Source organism: Anabrus simplex, chromosome 1 (assembly GCF_040414725.1).
Source record: "Anabrus simplex isolate iqAnaSimp1 chromosome 1, ASM4041472v1, whole genome shotgun sequence".
NCBI lineage: Eukaryota > Metazoa > Arthropoda > Insecta > Orthoptera > Tettigoniidae > Anabrus > Anabrus simplex.
The window spans coordinates 1,416,081,364-1,416,097,190 of NC_090265.1; positions in this window are offsets into that span (position 1 = coordinate 1,416,081,364).

Consider the following 15,827-nt stretch of genomic DNA (forward strand, 5'->3'; position numbering starts at 1 on the left):
AAGGACAGTTTGTAACTAATAAAATAAAAATATTATTTTTGCTAGTTGTTTTACGTCGCACCGACACAGATAGGTCTTTTGGTGACGATGGGACAGGAGAGGCCTAGGAATGGGAAGGAAGCGGCCGTGGCCTTAATTAAGGTACAGACCCAGCATTTGCCTGGTGTGAAGATGCGAAACCACGGAAGACCATCTTCAGGGCTGCCTACAGTGAGGTTCGAGCGCACTATCTCCCGGATGCGAGCTCACAGCTGCGCGCTCCTAACAGCACGGCCAACTCGCCCAATCGACAATATTATGGGATAAGACTAGCGTAACTACAGATACAACAGTTAAGCATGATGGTGTTGGTTAGTGATTATTTCTTTTATCGGGTAATAATTTAAGCATAAATGGTATGTAACTTTGACAGAATGTCTAAACTACTATTTATACAGCGTGATACAGCCGCCCCTTCCAATGCAGTTTTATGCAACCCACTATATTCATTTCATCCTGAAAACATACACCCTTCCGATATGCTCAGACAACACAACCGGATATCCTGGTATTTGCCGCCTCACCATGATAGGACGCCGTATTATTATGCTCGTATTAAACACTGGAAAACATGCGTGTGCCTTGTAGATCATATGAACCTGACACGCCGACGAAACACTAAATTGATATTGTGACCACAGTAAACCTAATACTTGCTACAAACTGCCCGGTGTGCCGTACGGAACCGTAGTGTACTTGATAAAGACGTGGCGGAGCGGGCTTGCATGTGAGGTGGGAGGTCCGATTCCGGGCCGAAAGTTACAAATTTGTAAATATTTATTAAATACGTACTGCGCGCAATGTAAGGTCCATATCCGCTTTCATGCACATTGTGTGTGAATGAATGTGTTTGTGGCCCTAGGAAGGGCCGATTAGTTAGTAGGCTGGACATTTATAGACCGTTATTAATAGGAACACAACTGCCCTGATAATGTTTAATCGCAGCACATGCTCGATGTGATGACCGTTTTGGTGTATGCACATTCGGGCCCGGTGTCCAATAGATCGTCTGGCGCGCTGAAGTATTCCAGCTGCAATTGCACGGCAGGCATCCGTGATCAGTTGCCGGAGCTGGTCGGGGTTTTCCTGCGCTTGAGTGTGAACGACGTTCTTCAAACGTCCACGCAAGAAGAAGTCTAACGCCGTTATATCCGGTGAACTGGCGGGCCAAGAAACAGGGCCTCCTCCTCCTGTCCATTTTCCTGGCAGCTCCCCGTTCAGATGGTTACGAACGGGTGAAATCGAATGTGGTGGAGCTCGATCCTGTTGCAACCACGTCGTCAAACGATCGTGTAAGTGCACATTCTCCAGCAGCAGTGGGATTTCCTAACGCAGAGTGTGCAGGTAGCGTGGGCCCGTCCAATGGCCCTCAAAGGAATAAGGTCCAATCAGGCGATTCCCCAAGATTCCACAGCAAACATTCACTCCCCACGGTTATTGAGGGCCGCCTGTCGCACCCAATGAGGATTATCTGGACACCAATAGTGTACGTTGTGGTGATTGACGATTGTGGAAACGCGATTTGTCTGAGAATGAGATATGCGACACGAATGGAGCTCTTGGTGTAGCTCAAGATGGTGTGAGTGAAACTTATGTACATTCCACACGGACGGCTGGCTACTGTTCACCTGTCATACAATCGCCCTTGTACTGATGTGGAGATTATTACGAGCTGCCTCCAGAAAAGCCTCTTCTGTTTCACCTGATGTAACGGGCCTATCACGAACTGGTGGCTGGTTGGATGTCACGTTGTTGTCCTTAGGCGTCTTTCAACACGGCGGAATGTCGTAGCAGCCCGGTGTCGCCTGTCGGGATACCGTTTCTGGTATAGACGTAGTGCCTCGCACGAGTTTATCTTTCTTCCCCAAAAATGAGGAGCATGCCAACGTATTCCTCTGTGAAAACATGCCGAATGACAGCAGAGATTGCAGTACATTCAGGCCCTAACCAGCGGAGTATGCGCAGGGCACAAGATGAATAACAGCGGCATTCTACTGTTTGAATGTGGCATACGTGGGCCTGTTTTTTTACGTATTGAAACATCATACGGATGCAAAAATATTTTAACAATGCAGGATTAGAACCGCCGTTGACACATTCCGTCCATTGCTAGGCGAACACCTAACCACATCCACTATACTACACTGTTGAAAACGTTCTGGTAGCACGACGAAAGCAGCATACATACGTCATCAGGTTCGGTGTTTAAGATATTAATTACTGCACTGTTCCCTAGTTTTACGCATTGATTCCCCTCCTCGTTACACTTGGTCACGAGGCACGACACATTAACATAATTACACGGTAAAAGAACTTTGCAACATGATTTCAAGGCGTCATGTTTTGTGAACAAATGATATAACATTTCGCTAGTGTTCTTTAAGTAAGATTTACAATCGTTTTACAGGAGAACAGACCGCTCAAAAGTTGTATATGGAAGCGTTCCTAATTTTTTTTTTTAGCTCCGTCACTTTTGCATTCAAGGTGCGATACATGGACTACATTGATATCTTATAATTTAAATTTAATTTCAAATTTAATTCGAAGTTTTTCTCCTCATCCACCTCTGTGGTGTAGTGGTTATTGTGATTAGCTGCCACCCTCGGAGGCCCGGGTTCGATTCCCAGCTCTGCCACGAAATTTGAAAAGTGGTACGTGGGCTGGAACGGGGTCCACTCAGCCTCGGGAGGTCAGCTGAATAGAGGTGGGTTCGATTACCACCTCAGCCATCCCGGAAGTGGTTTTCCGTGGTTTCCCACTTCTCCTCCGGATGGTATCTAACTTAAGGCCACGGCCGCTTCCTTCCCTCTTCCTTGTATATCCCTTCTAATCTTCCCACCCCCTGCAAGGCCCCTGTTCAGCATAGCGGGTGAGGCCGGAGGGGCGAGGTACTGGTCATCCTCCCCAGTTGTACCCAGAGTCTGAAGCTCCAGGACACTGCCCTTGAGGCGGTAGAGGTGGGATCCCTCCCTGAGACCGAGGGAAAAACCGACCCTGGAAATTTGCGATAATGCAATGCATGACTCTGAGAATGACTAGTAAAACAGGTCACAATATCACGCGATATTGCTTCAAGGTGGAAACGATCTGTTCTTAGGTCGACTTAGAGACAGACCCTCAAGCAAGTAAGTCAGTCACAGCTGGCAGGTGAATGAGCTTGTCAAACCACGGCGCACACACACACACACACACACACACACATACACACACCGGAAGTAGTAGTACATTTCATGTCCTGATTTATATTATATAAAATTCACTTCATATAATGAGTGTCTTTGTAATACAAGTATTGATGGCAACAAAATGCACTATAATTTATTGTCTGTAGAATGAACTTCTTGCCTCATAATTGTAGTATTTCCTTATCACACAATTCGCCTGCTGAACTCGACATAGACGGCGTTGACATACGGTTTTCAACACTTTCTAATTTGGATAGTAAATTTTCTTTTTCAGTACCACATTATGTATTTGTTCTGAGAACTTGATTTTACTTACTAATGTCACCGATGTCTATATGCGAACCAAATTTCATGATTCTAGCTTCCACATAAGCATGTGAAAAATAATGTAAAATTTTAAAATGGTACCCAAATTTCACCCCATTCAAATAACGTAACTCAATCGAACCCAAAAATATGGGAGATACGAGAAAATATTTTAAGACCAAACATGTAGAGCGATAAATAGGACGTCTGAGGGTGCAAACCGTTTGTTGATATGATCTACCGTTTAGGAGCAGTAAATCTCGAAATGAAGGTGTGCACTTACAAACGTGCCCATGCTTATCTGTCATCTATATAAATTTAATCGTAACGACCATTTGTCTCTACATTGACTATTTTGGCCGAATTTCCGTACAGTTATCCGTTTCAGGTGCAATAGTGACCATCTGCATATTTCTTAACTTCGGTGTCTGTTTGTCTGTTTGATTGTATGAGTCCTTATAACTTGAAAACTACTGAATATATTTCTACCAAACTTGATACTTAGAATCCACCTGTCCTTGAGTAAGTCTTGGGGCCAATATAAATTTCTGTATACATAAATTTACTGGGGGTTTATGGAAAACCGAAACCATGATATTGCTCTCCCTCAAAATATGCACATCCGAAATTAATGTAAATGTACAATCCTTAATGAAAATCCATTTCTAATTTTTTTTTCTCATGTGCATTTTTTCGACAGGAGGATTAAAAAGTGAGATATCATGAACGTTCGGTTTTGCAGCTTATGTCCAGTGGACATAGCCAAAAATCTGTTGTACGTGGAGTAGATTCCTTATCTACCTATATAAAGTAAATCGTAACGACTGTGTGTGTCTGTACATTGACTATTTTGGTAAAATTTTCGTAGAGCTTTCCGTCATGAGTAATTATAACCATCTGCATATTTTTGGTGTAGTTTCTTGAAAGTCCTAATTTTTACCCCCCTTACCCAAAATCCAGATTGCGGCATACTCTGCCATACGAGCAAGAAAATATAAATTTTGCCAAATTATACGTTTTAGCCTGTAACGGACGGAAAACTTAGAAAGTTCTTTAAATTTTTCACTTTTTATCCCCGAAGAATATATAATATGGAGGCAATTTTAATGATGGTGCAGACCTTCGTTTCGAGGTATTTCGTGGAATAAACGGGAAGTCCTATCACATAACGGATGGTACAATCTCCGTTCAATTTGGAGTGATCTTCAACCTTGGTCTTATGACTTTTTGTCGTATCTGTATCCCTTATACGTTAGGTCCGTCTCTATTTCTTTAAGTAAATTTGGACATTTTACATGCATTATTCATACTTTCATTCACTTACAGGAAAGATAGAATCATCAAACTCTACACGAACATTGGCCCACCCAGTACCCACACGTGAGCCAAATGCTACGTCACATAATTATCGGAAAAGTACTACAATGTAAGATCATCTTACATAAATTTCACCCTATTCAACGTTTCGAACGTAATCTGACCCATGAATAGAAGAGATGCGTGAAAAGAACATAGGACCAGCCATTTAGGCCGCTAAACAGTGCATCTTATGGTACAACCTTCGGTCGATATGACGCACCGTTTAGCATCAGTTAATTTGTAAATGAAGGTCTGCAATATTGTAGACATGCATATACTTTCGTATGTCGATCTATATATATATTAATTGATGTCGATTTGTAGCGATCGAGGAAGGGTGTGTCTGCTATTGTAATCAGTACTCCCCACACCGACTTTAACTGGCAGTAGGAATGGGGTCCTTCTCCAACTCCCGTGTAACTGGCATTAGTAAGGAGTGCTCACCATTGTAATGAATAATTCACTTCTCGATTTGACTTGCAGAAGGCAAGGGAGCTTGCAGTTTTGTTCGACTCCCCTACCCGATTGTGTTTGGCTGTAGGCCAGGGTGCCCGCCATTATAAACAAGTGTACCCGTCTAAAATGTGACTAGCGTTAGGCATAGTGGCTTGCTATTTTCATGGAAACTCGCCATCTCTGTGTGACTGGCAGTAAGCTGGCTGGCTGCAGGAAAAAAAGGCCTGTCATAATAACGGTAACTGCACAACTCAATTTTGACTGGTAGTAGGAAGGTTGCGTGCCGATATAATAAAAACACCTCAACTGTAATGTCTGGAAGTTGCAAAAGGGGGGCTGCCATTGTAACGAAAACTCCCCAAATCGATTGTGACCGCGCAGTAGACAATGAGGCCCGCCATTGTAACGAAAACTCCCTAAATCGGTTGTGACCGTGTAGTAGGCAATGGGGCCTGCAATTATAATGTAAACTTCCCAACTCGATTGTGAAACGGCAGTAGGCAAGTGAGCCTACCGCTATCATCACAACTCCGCAACGTACACTTTACATTGAAAACAACGTATGGGGACCTCCCCATGCTATTTCCCGGATAACGCTAAGAGACATGCAATTCTAAAACAATGTTATTTACTGCACGTACAATATTTACTTCGATATCCGTATACAATATAGAATACCGTAGCGAAGCACGAGTACCTTTGCTAGTATATGTAAATTGAAAAATAAAGTAATCATTTCGTGTGGCTATTTCTAGCCAAGTGCAATCCTTGTAAGGCAGACTCTTCGATGAGGGTGTGCAGCATCAGCCACATGTAGGTAAGGGCGTCTTATTGTGATGGAGGATAGTGTTATGTGTGGTGTGTGAGTTGCAGAGATGTTGTGGACAGCACAAACGCCTGCCCAGCCCCCGGGCCACCGAAAACCAATGAAGGTTAAAATCCCCGACCCTGCCGGGAATCGAGAAGTCAAGGAGGCAAGCAATTTTGTTCAAAACTTCCCTAACCGATTGTGTTTGGGAGTAGGCAGTTGTGCCCGCCATTATAAACAAATTTACCCATCTAAAATGTGACTAGCATTAGGCATAGTGTTTTTGCTATTATAACGGAGACTCACGAACTCGGTGTGACTGTCATTGAGAAAATGGGAATGTCATTGTAATGATAGCAGCACAACTCAATTTTGACTGGCGGTAGGGAAGGTGCCTGATTTTACAATAAAAACTCCTCAACTGTAATCCGTCTGGAAGTAGGAAAGGGCACCTGCCATTGTAACGAAAACTCCCCAAATCGATTGTGACCGCGCAGTAGGTAATGGGGCCTCCTATTATAATGAAAACTTTCTTAATCTATTGTGAATGGCAGTAGGCAACTCGCACTTTATATTGGAAACAACGTATGAGAACCTCCCCATGCTGCTTCTGGATAACGCTAAGGGGCATGCAATAGAAAAAAATATCTCATTCGCTGCATGTACAGTAATTATTTACTTCGATATCTGTATGCAATGTAGAATACCGTAGCGAAGCACGGGTACACATGCTAGTTAATTTTGTTCATTTTGCATGATGAGGCAGTTAGCTTTATCTTGAGATCATCAATCTGGTATCAGTCAATTCGACTTATCATTTGACCATCAGCCCTTGTAACCTAAATTTAATGCCTATGATAGTCAATCCATTAGGAGATCGAAGGTAAATCCGATTTTATTAAGGGCTCAGGTGCTTTCCAGCGATCTTGAATGGCGTTGAAGTTAGTGAGTCACGTTAATAATTAAGGGGAAGTCTAGAACTTGAGTCTCGGGAGGTAAACTTTCCAGAATCACATGGAAAAATCCACGGCTCTCAACGGAAGATTTAAGGTTATTATTGTGGTAGTTTTGAGGAATTTCGCTTCGTTCACGATGGGTTTCCTTATTCTTTGCCCTTCAGGCACCATTGTAAGATTACATGACCATACGACTTTGAAATATTAACAGAGTAATTTGGATCAATGCTGTCATCAAGCCTGTTGACTTGTTTATTTAACCTGTTGATTATCTTAACTTGAAGAAATTGCCTTGATTTCAAAAAATCATATCACGCCCCTTTTGCCAGCTTTCAATTTCACAGTAGAATTTGGATCTTAACTATTCCCGTATTTTATCTGCAAGTAATGAAGAACCAGAAAAAAACCTTCAGAATAAGGTCTCCGACTAAGTCTGGTGAATTATTTTCTATTGCAGGTAAGCTATCCGGATATATGGTTCAATACTGAGGCTGTAGCTTAAGGCGATGGTCGTGCTTCCATATTCTTGCCCTGCCCTATCCCATCGACATCATAAAACCTATCTGTGTCACTACGACGTAAAGTGAAGAAGAAATCAATATTGATAATATTAATAATATACATTAAATATTTTACTTTTATTTTAGTAGTAGTAGTGGTAGTAGTGTTATTAGTAATATTTACTTTGATTGCTACAACGACTAACTAGCTCAATATTGCATTTACAACACCAGCACACACAATCACTCTTCAAAGGACGATGCTAATTACGTCATAATTTATGAGATGTCCAGTTTATTCTCGTACGGCCTATCTCTATGAGTTATATACATTCAAGTCTGAACCTAAGAAGAGAACTGAGCGCTGTGTGTGTGTGTGTGTGTGTGTGTGTGTGTGTGTGTGTGAGAGAGAGAGAGAGAGAGAGAGAGAGAGAGAGAGAGAGAGAGAGAGAGAGAGAGTCGGTTGAGGCTATCGAACGTGGCTGTCTTTCCACTACGTTAAGTACACAGCTTCCGATCGATATGGAAGGGATAGCATTTTCAGCTCTCTTGATTCTCACAGTAAGTTAGGACTCCAGCCCCGTCACAGTCGGCGCCTTCTGGCAATTTCTTTCCTAAAAGAAATGCGCTTACGGCACGGAAAGCGGATTGGTTTCGGTAATTTCTCACGCCATGAAGAGATTAGAGGAATAAAAGCGTACCTCAGCTCTGCCGACTAATACATTACACTCCATGTTCCAGATGGCGACTCATTATTTCCTTTCCTAACAGAACGTTCCTATAGTGACAGCCAGGCTTGGCAGAGTATAATTTAACATCATACTGCGCTTTAACTTATTTTCATTACCGTAAGGTATCTCAGAGCTCACGCCATCGTCACAGTACGTATATTTCAACACGTAGAGGAGCCAGCCGCTATTTGTTTACGGTACCTAATTCATTTACTTTTAATTTACACTGACTGACAGAGCAAATGCAACACCAAGAAGGAGTGGTCAGAACTGTATGCCAATTGCAGGGTAGACTGACGTCACTAAGGTATGCTCATGATGTGAAATTCGCCGCTGTGCTGCGCACGTAGCGAACGATAAATGGGACACGGCGTTATTATTATTATTATTATTATTATTATTATTATTATTATTATTATTATTTATTTTCCACTAATTGTAGTTACAATTTAGGGATGGTGACTGGAGAAAGGGCATAGCCCCATATACACAAAAGTGCCTCCATCACCACTTAAAATTATAATATACAAATATACAATTACATTCTACATGATGTTCTTATATACAGTTAAAATATTTACATAGGCATATTTACATACAGTAATACAAGACCTGTTCAACATTCAAGTCATTCGACACACACACACACACACACACACACAGAGAGAGAGAGAGAGAGAGAGAGAGAGAGAGAGTCTCTCTCTCTCTCTCTCTCTCTCTCTCTCTCTCTCTAGAAACCCCACATAAATTGTAGCTAGGCCGGCTCACTCATACAGATTTACCGTCTCAATCACTCGGGACCCCATAACTTTCATCCATCCTCCCACTCATACTGAATATTCTCACAGTAGATAAATTGGCGATTGGCCCACTTCGTACCGTTATTTCTCAGCCGACAGTCATTGTAGAACGTGTTGTCGTGTGCCACAGGACACGTGTATAGCAAAGAATGCCAGGCCGCCGTCAACGGAGGCATTTCCAGCAGACAGACGACTTTACGAGGGGTATGGTGATCGGGCTGAGAAGGGCAGGTTGGTCGCTTCGTCAAATCGCAGCCGATACCCATGGGGATGTGTCCACGGTGCAGCGCCTGTGGCGAAGATGGTTGGCGCAGGGACATGTGGCACGTGCGAGGGGTCCAGGCGCAGCCCGAGTGACGTCAGCACGCGAGGATCGGCGCATCCGCCGCCAAGCGGTGGCAGCCCCGCACGCCACGTCAACCGCCATTCTTCAGCATGTGCAAGACACCCTGGCTGTTCCAATATCGACCAGAACAATTTCCCGTCGATTGGTTGAAGGAGGCCTGCACTCCCGGCGTTCGCTCAGAAGACTACCATTGACTCCACAGCATAGACGTGCACGCCTGGCATGGTGCCGGGCTAGAGCGACTTGGATGAGGGAATGGCGGAACGTCGTGTTCTCCGATGAGTCACGCTTCTGTTCTGTCAGTGATAGTCACCGCAGACGAGTGTGGCGTCGGCGTGGAGAAAGGTCAAATCCGGCAGTAACTGTGGAGCGCCCTACCGCTAGACAACGCGGCATCATGGTTTGGGGCGCTATTGCGTATGATTCCACGTCACCTCTAATGCGTATTCAAGGCACGTTAAATGCCCACCGCTACGTGCAGCATGTGCTGCGGCCGGTGGCACTCCCGTACCTTCAGGGGCTGCCCAATGCTCTATTTCAGCAGGATAATGCCCGCCCACACACTGCTCGCATCTCCCAACAGGCCCTACGAGGTGTACAGATGCTTCCGTGGCCAGCGTACTCTCCGGATCTCTCACCAATCGAACACGTGTGGGATCTCATTGGACGCCGTTTGCAAACTCTGCCCCAGCCTCGTACGGACGACCAACTGTGGCAAATGGTTGACAGAGAATGGAGAACCATCCCTCAGGACACCATCCGCACTCTTATTGACTCTGTACCTCGACGTGTTTCTGCGTGCATCGCCGCTCGCGGTGGTCCTACATCCTACTGAGTCGATGCCGTGCGCATTGTGTAACCTGCATATCGGTTTGAAATAAACATCAATTATTCATCCGTGCCGTCTCTGTTTTTTCCCCAACTTTCATCCCTTTCGAACCACTCCTTCTTTGTGTTGCATTTGCTCTGTCAGTCAGTGTATATTCATTTTTTAATTTTGCTTGACTTAGTTAGGGTTACGAATCCTCCTCTTACATTCGACCAAGGCTACTACATAATATAATATAATATAATATAATATAATATAATATAATATAATATAATATAATATAATATAATATAATATAATATAATATAATATAATATTTTTACTATTATTATTAGTATAATTATTTATATAATCGTGATTGTAAAATTAATAGAAACAATAGTCATAACTGAATAGAAAGTAAATTATAGGAGTTTTTCGGTGTGTAGCCGGAAGTCAAACCCCGTAACTCGGTCCGCGCTCCTACTACCGTGAAGGTATCTAGGGAACTAGGTTCAATTTCAGACACTCCCACATTTTTTAAAATTGGGTTAATGGTCTGAACCGGAATTCATCCATACTCACGAGGACAATTGGGGAGTTTTTTGATATGTAATTTCTATTAACTATGATCCAGTACGTAGACATATACGACTGTTGGACGCATTTTGCTCACAACATGATATACCTATTCCAATATTCCATGCACACAGTATTCAGGCGCAGCCGGCCTTCTTTAGGCACTCTAATTTGTTCAAAGTAAACGTACCGGCCCACCTCGACTCTCGATTAAGAGCATCGCGGTAGGATTTCATCGGGGTCCGCCTACGGCGCGCAGGAACCGCACGTGGATAACCACGGTGGCCGCGCGAAATAGGCCTTCTTAAAACAGAATGTCTCATTACCTTTACACACAATATATCCTGATCAGTGCATCACAAGTTTAAAGAATGTGACGATAATGATGAAAGAAAAGAACTAGGATAGGTTATAGGCCTTTAAGACCAGCAAGACTCCATCTTGGGAGAAAAGACAGGAATTATTTTGAGAGATATCTGATAGTAGATACAATAAGCGAGGCAATTCTGTGATACGTTTCACAAATTGTGATGTCACGAGAAAGAAAGTGAGAAAAAGGAAATAAACTAACAGTTCTAAAGTTTCACGTTAACTATTGATATTGTGATCATGGGCACGGGTCATTCGGATGTATGTAGAATCAAAATAACAGTGGCGTGACTTTAATGAGAATTCAAATAATAATCTGCATGGACCGACTTTCGAATTTCGGGTACCTCCGTGAGGAGTAGAGGACGAAATCATTCGACCATCTGTTCCCTATCACGCTTTCCCGAAAGAATGGAGAAGGAAAACGCGTTCAAGGTGCGTAATATACATAAATAGATGTATGTGTGTGTATGTGTGTAAATTACATCTCCTAAACCACTGGAGCAATTTCAACCAAACTTGGTACACTTGCTATCTGGAGAAGAGCACTGTGGGGTTTAGCCATTCCTAACACCTTTAGAGGTGCGGGTCACGGGGGTCAGGTATAAAAATAATCGGAAATGGTATCGGATCCATAGTTTTCAGGATCGCTGAAATGAATAGCGACACGTCGGATCTTTCTAAAGTCCAAGTTCAGCCCCGTTCTTGGTGGGGGTGAGGGGAGTGAGATATAAAAATAATAAAAATAATGTCGAATTCTTACTTTTCGTTACCTCTGAGATGAATAGCAACACTCCAGAATTTTTCATCGACCATGTTCAGCCCCCTTTCGGGTGGGGGGCGCGCGGGGGAGTTATTGAAAACAGTGTCGAATCCATAGTTTTGGATGTCACTGAGATGAATAGGAACACCCGGATAGGTTCAAAGTCCATGTTCAGTCCCCTTTGGGGTGGGGACCGAGGGGGGGGGGCAGTAAGACATAACAATAATTGAAATTAGTGTTGAATCCATGGTTTGGGGATCGCTGAGGTGAATAGTAACGCTTCGGATATTTTTAAAGTACAAGTTTGGCCCCCTTTAGGGTGGAGGACGTACAAATATTAACTACTATATCGAAAGATACTGTGGGGGCAAGACGACCCTAGAAACCCTAGGACCGAGCTCGATAGCTGCAGTCGCTTAAGTGCGGCCAGTATCCAGTATTCGAGAGATCGTGGGTTCGAGCCCCTTGTTGCCTCATCGTCGCCATAAGACCTATCTGTGTCGGCGCGACGTAAAGCAAATAACTTTAAAAAAATGAAACCCTAGGGAAGGGGGCGAAATATAATCTATACCATTAGTGCATAGCGTCCGAAAAATCAGACGTCATAAAGAAAAGAATTGTGTGATATTTATACATGATTTTAAGCCCTTGATATTTCTTGTGCTTCAGAACGGCTGTAGCTAACAAGAACCAAGAATAAATTTCTTCATTCTTACCATTCAATTTTGAATCACACTTATTGTGATCATGGCCGCAACATAGTACAGAGTTTTGTGCAATAGTCAAGATTTTTATTTGTGAATTAAGAAACATTTGCAGTAATTGTAAACTTTGCGATGTACCATATTGTTGACACTCCGACGAATATACCAGCACATATATAGTTCCGTTTTTATGAGTTTCGACTTGACAGTTAACCGGAAGTCAGTTTGTGGTGCCAAACTGCTACGTATACACACAGCTGATTTACGATACAGAACACGAACGGAAATGTATATAGTGGAATATGTCCATAATCAATTATTCTTTGTAGCAACATACATAATTCACGTAAGATGAACAACAATACACAACACACTTAGGATAAGACTACAAGATAAACATATATCAATGCTCGAGAAGATAAAACGTGAGAAAATAAAATAAAATTTCTACTCACAATGTAGAAGAGCTCGCGTTGCTGTTAGATTCAATTTCCTCTAAGGAAGGAAATAATCCTACAAAGCGAATACACCACTCACTTCTGAGTCGCTATCGGCATTGTCATCGTCTGTTGAGGTTTCACTCTCAACTGACCCTAACGAGATAATAAAGTCTTCAACATAATCGTCTGTGAGACTTTCTTTCTCCCAACCTTTAATCATCTCGGATTTCGTGTGCCTCACAATGTTGCTCCAGTCCTCCGCACTTATATGGCCTACGGCTTCGAAAATGCCTTTCAAATTCCGAAACTGTGAAGAGTCGGTTGCCATATTAGAAGTTAGTTAATATAGGCAAATATTCTCAGCTACATAATCCTTCACTTGGGCCCAAATCAGTTATATGACGTTAAAATGGCAATTGCAAACAGTTTTCTGGCTCCTCAGTGGAGTACCGCGTCCGAACGGCTTTCTTCCCTTGGGAGCTTCATCTTTAGACGTAGGCGTCGACGTGACAGAATATGAAATTGACATACGGGCCTATAATTAACCTATTATATAACTACCGAATGAAATATTAAACTAAGCTACTATATAAACTAATCACTCCTGTACATTGTTACACACTATCACTACAATATAATGGGCTAAACTATTAAAAAATACTAAACAATAAATCTATAAACTCTACACTACGAAACATGAACAAACAGCCTAGCACAAAGACACACAAAGACCGCCAAAAGAATTGAGCACAATACAACACACAGCTGATAGCACGTGGTTACAGTAAACAACAGATCGACAACACCGCTACCCGGAACTGGAATTTAACGCGATATATCGGAGCTATCGGCTGCCTGTGATTAGCAGTTGATTAATTCACTTATCCTCCGCCAAAAGGCAGCGCGCAAACGTCAAGTCGAAACTCATAATAACTGAACTATAGATGTCAATTTTGTCTTAATATTGACGCGGCAGAAGCTTGTAAATATAGCTCGCCTGAAAATAGAACTCTATACACAGAGAGTCCGACTGTTTCAAACATTTCTATTCCCTTAGGCCTACTAGTTTGATGGTTAGTGAAATATTTGAAGTTTTGATGAAATAATCGACATTTGGAGAGCAGAAGCACATCAAACCTCCTGATGACTGATGTGAAACGGTTGATGAAAATGACAGATGAGTATCAGGGTAATCAAAATTACCTTGGTAGAAACCTACTTCTGAGTAAATGTGAAGGGCAAATTGCTTCAACAGGATATGAAAAAGGGAACGGTAGGTCCTGGGGCAGTCAAAACATTACTGAAAGTTCTACAGATGTAGCTGTAAAACTGAAAAAAACATGCAAATGGAAGCTGGCATATGAAAATAAAGAGAGTTATACATGAGACTGGGCCAGTACCCCTGTTTTCGATATCCCTGATTTAAAAAAATTCAAAAGCATTCGTATGTCGAATCGTAACACGAAAGAAGCAACGCCAAAGTGGAGAAGATCACAATCTACATCTCATTTAGTGACCGACTGTGTTCCCGTCTCCTCCCCCCAAGACCAACCCACTCACCCACCGCATCAGATGATGTGCAAAATTGTGAAATTCCACTAGACTTCTTGCTCTGCCAGTGGCTATAGGATACCTCTCCAACTTTCCAAGTGTATACAGCAATATAAAACGAAAGGATGAAAGAATTTGGACTTGGAGAAAATTTAGTCCTGCCTGTCATTGATGCAGGGGGCACACAATATTCTTGGGCAACTACTTTACATTCCTGAAATTGTCTTCAAAGGAAATGATTGCAACAGGGACATTTTAAGAAAACCAGACAGACAAGTGCCCACTTCAAGGAAAAATAAGGAGGATATCATACGACTACAGGAATTTGGTGGTGCGTTGCTCGTGTTCTGGAATGATAATAATGTTGCCACTGTTGATACGAACTACAAACCAATAGAGATAAGCGGTGCATCAAAGTGGTCCAGCGTAAAAAAAAGTATGTAAAGTGACTGTACCACAATGAAAACTGTTCAAGTCTTATAGCGGCATCCGAAGAGTAGATCAGATTGACCTGTTTGAACTTCACCTGAAATGCTTCTGTGCATATTGCAATCAGTAAATACATAACCGTAAATAGTGTATACAGTATTGTGATAAGTCTTTGGTGGAAATTGTAGATATATTTTACAACATCATTGTACAATATAATGCCGAGTAACTAGTGTTGTTGTATTGACCTGAGTGCATAGCGTCCGATATATCGGTCGGGCTGTGTAAATAAAAATGTCACTTGTATGAACATTCTGATAGTTGGAACGTGTTTCTGCAATTATTAAAAGTAGAAATGTGTAGATAAATTGAAATAAAACACAAAAAATAACTTGAAGCACTAGTGGGTTTAAATGGAATTCGATTTGGAGAGGTTTATAAATACTGTACTCTAAATGTATATAAATTAAGGTATACAAATGAAAATAGACGTGAATTAATGAAGCACTTACAGTCATCTTAGAAACTTAAAAACTTGGTACCAGAGAAGCTGATTACTTCAAGATCCCTAGAAATCGAAAATTCTCCAAATTCCCTGAGGGGTCAATGCTTGGGGTTTCAAATTTGGTGCTAAGCTTAAGAACGCAGTCGGATGTATTTATCTAAAACGATAACCTATACGTTTCATGGGCTGAAAA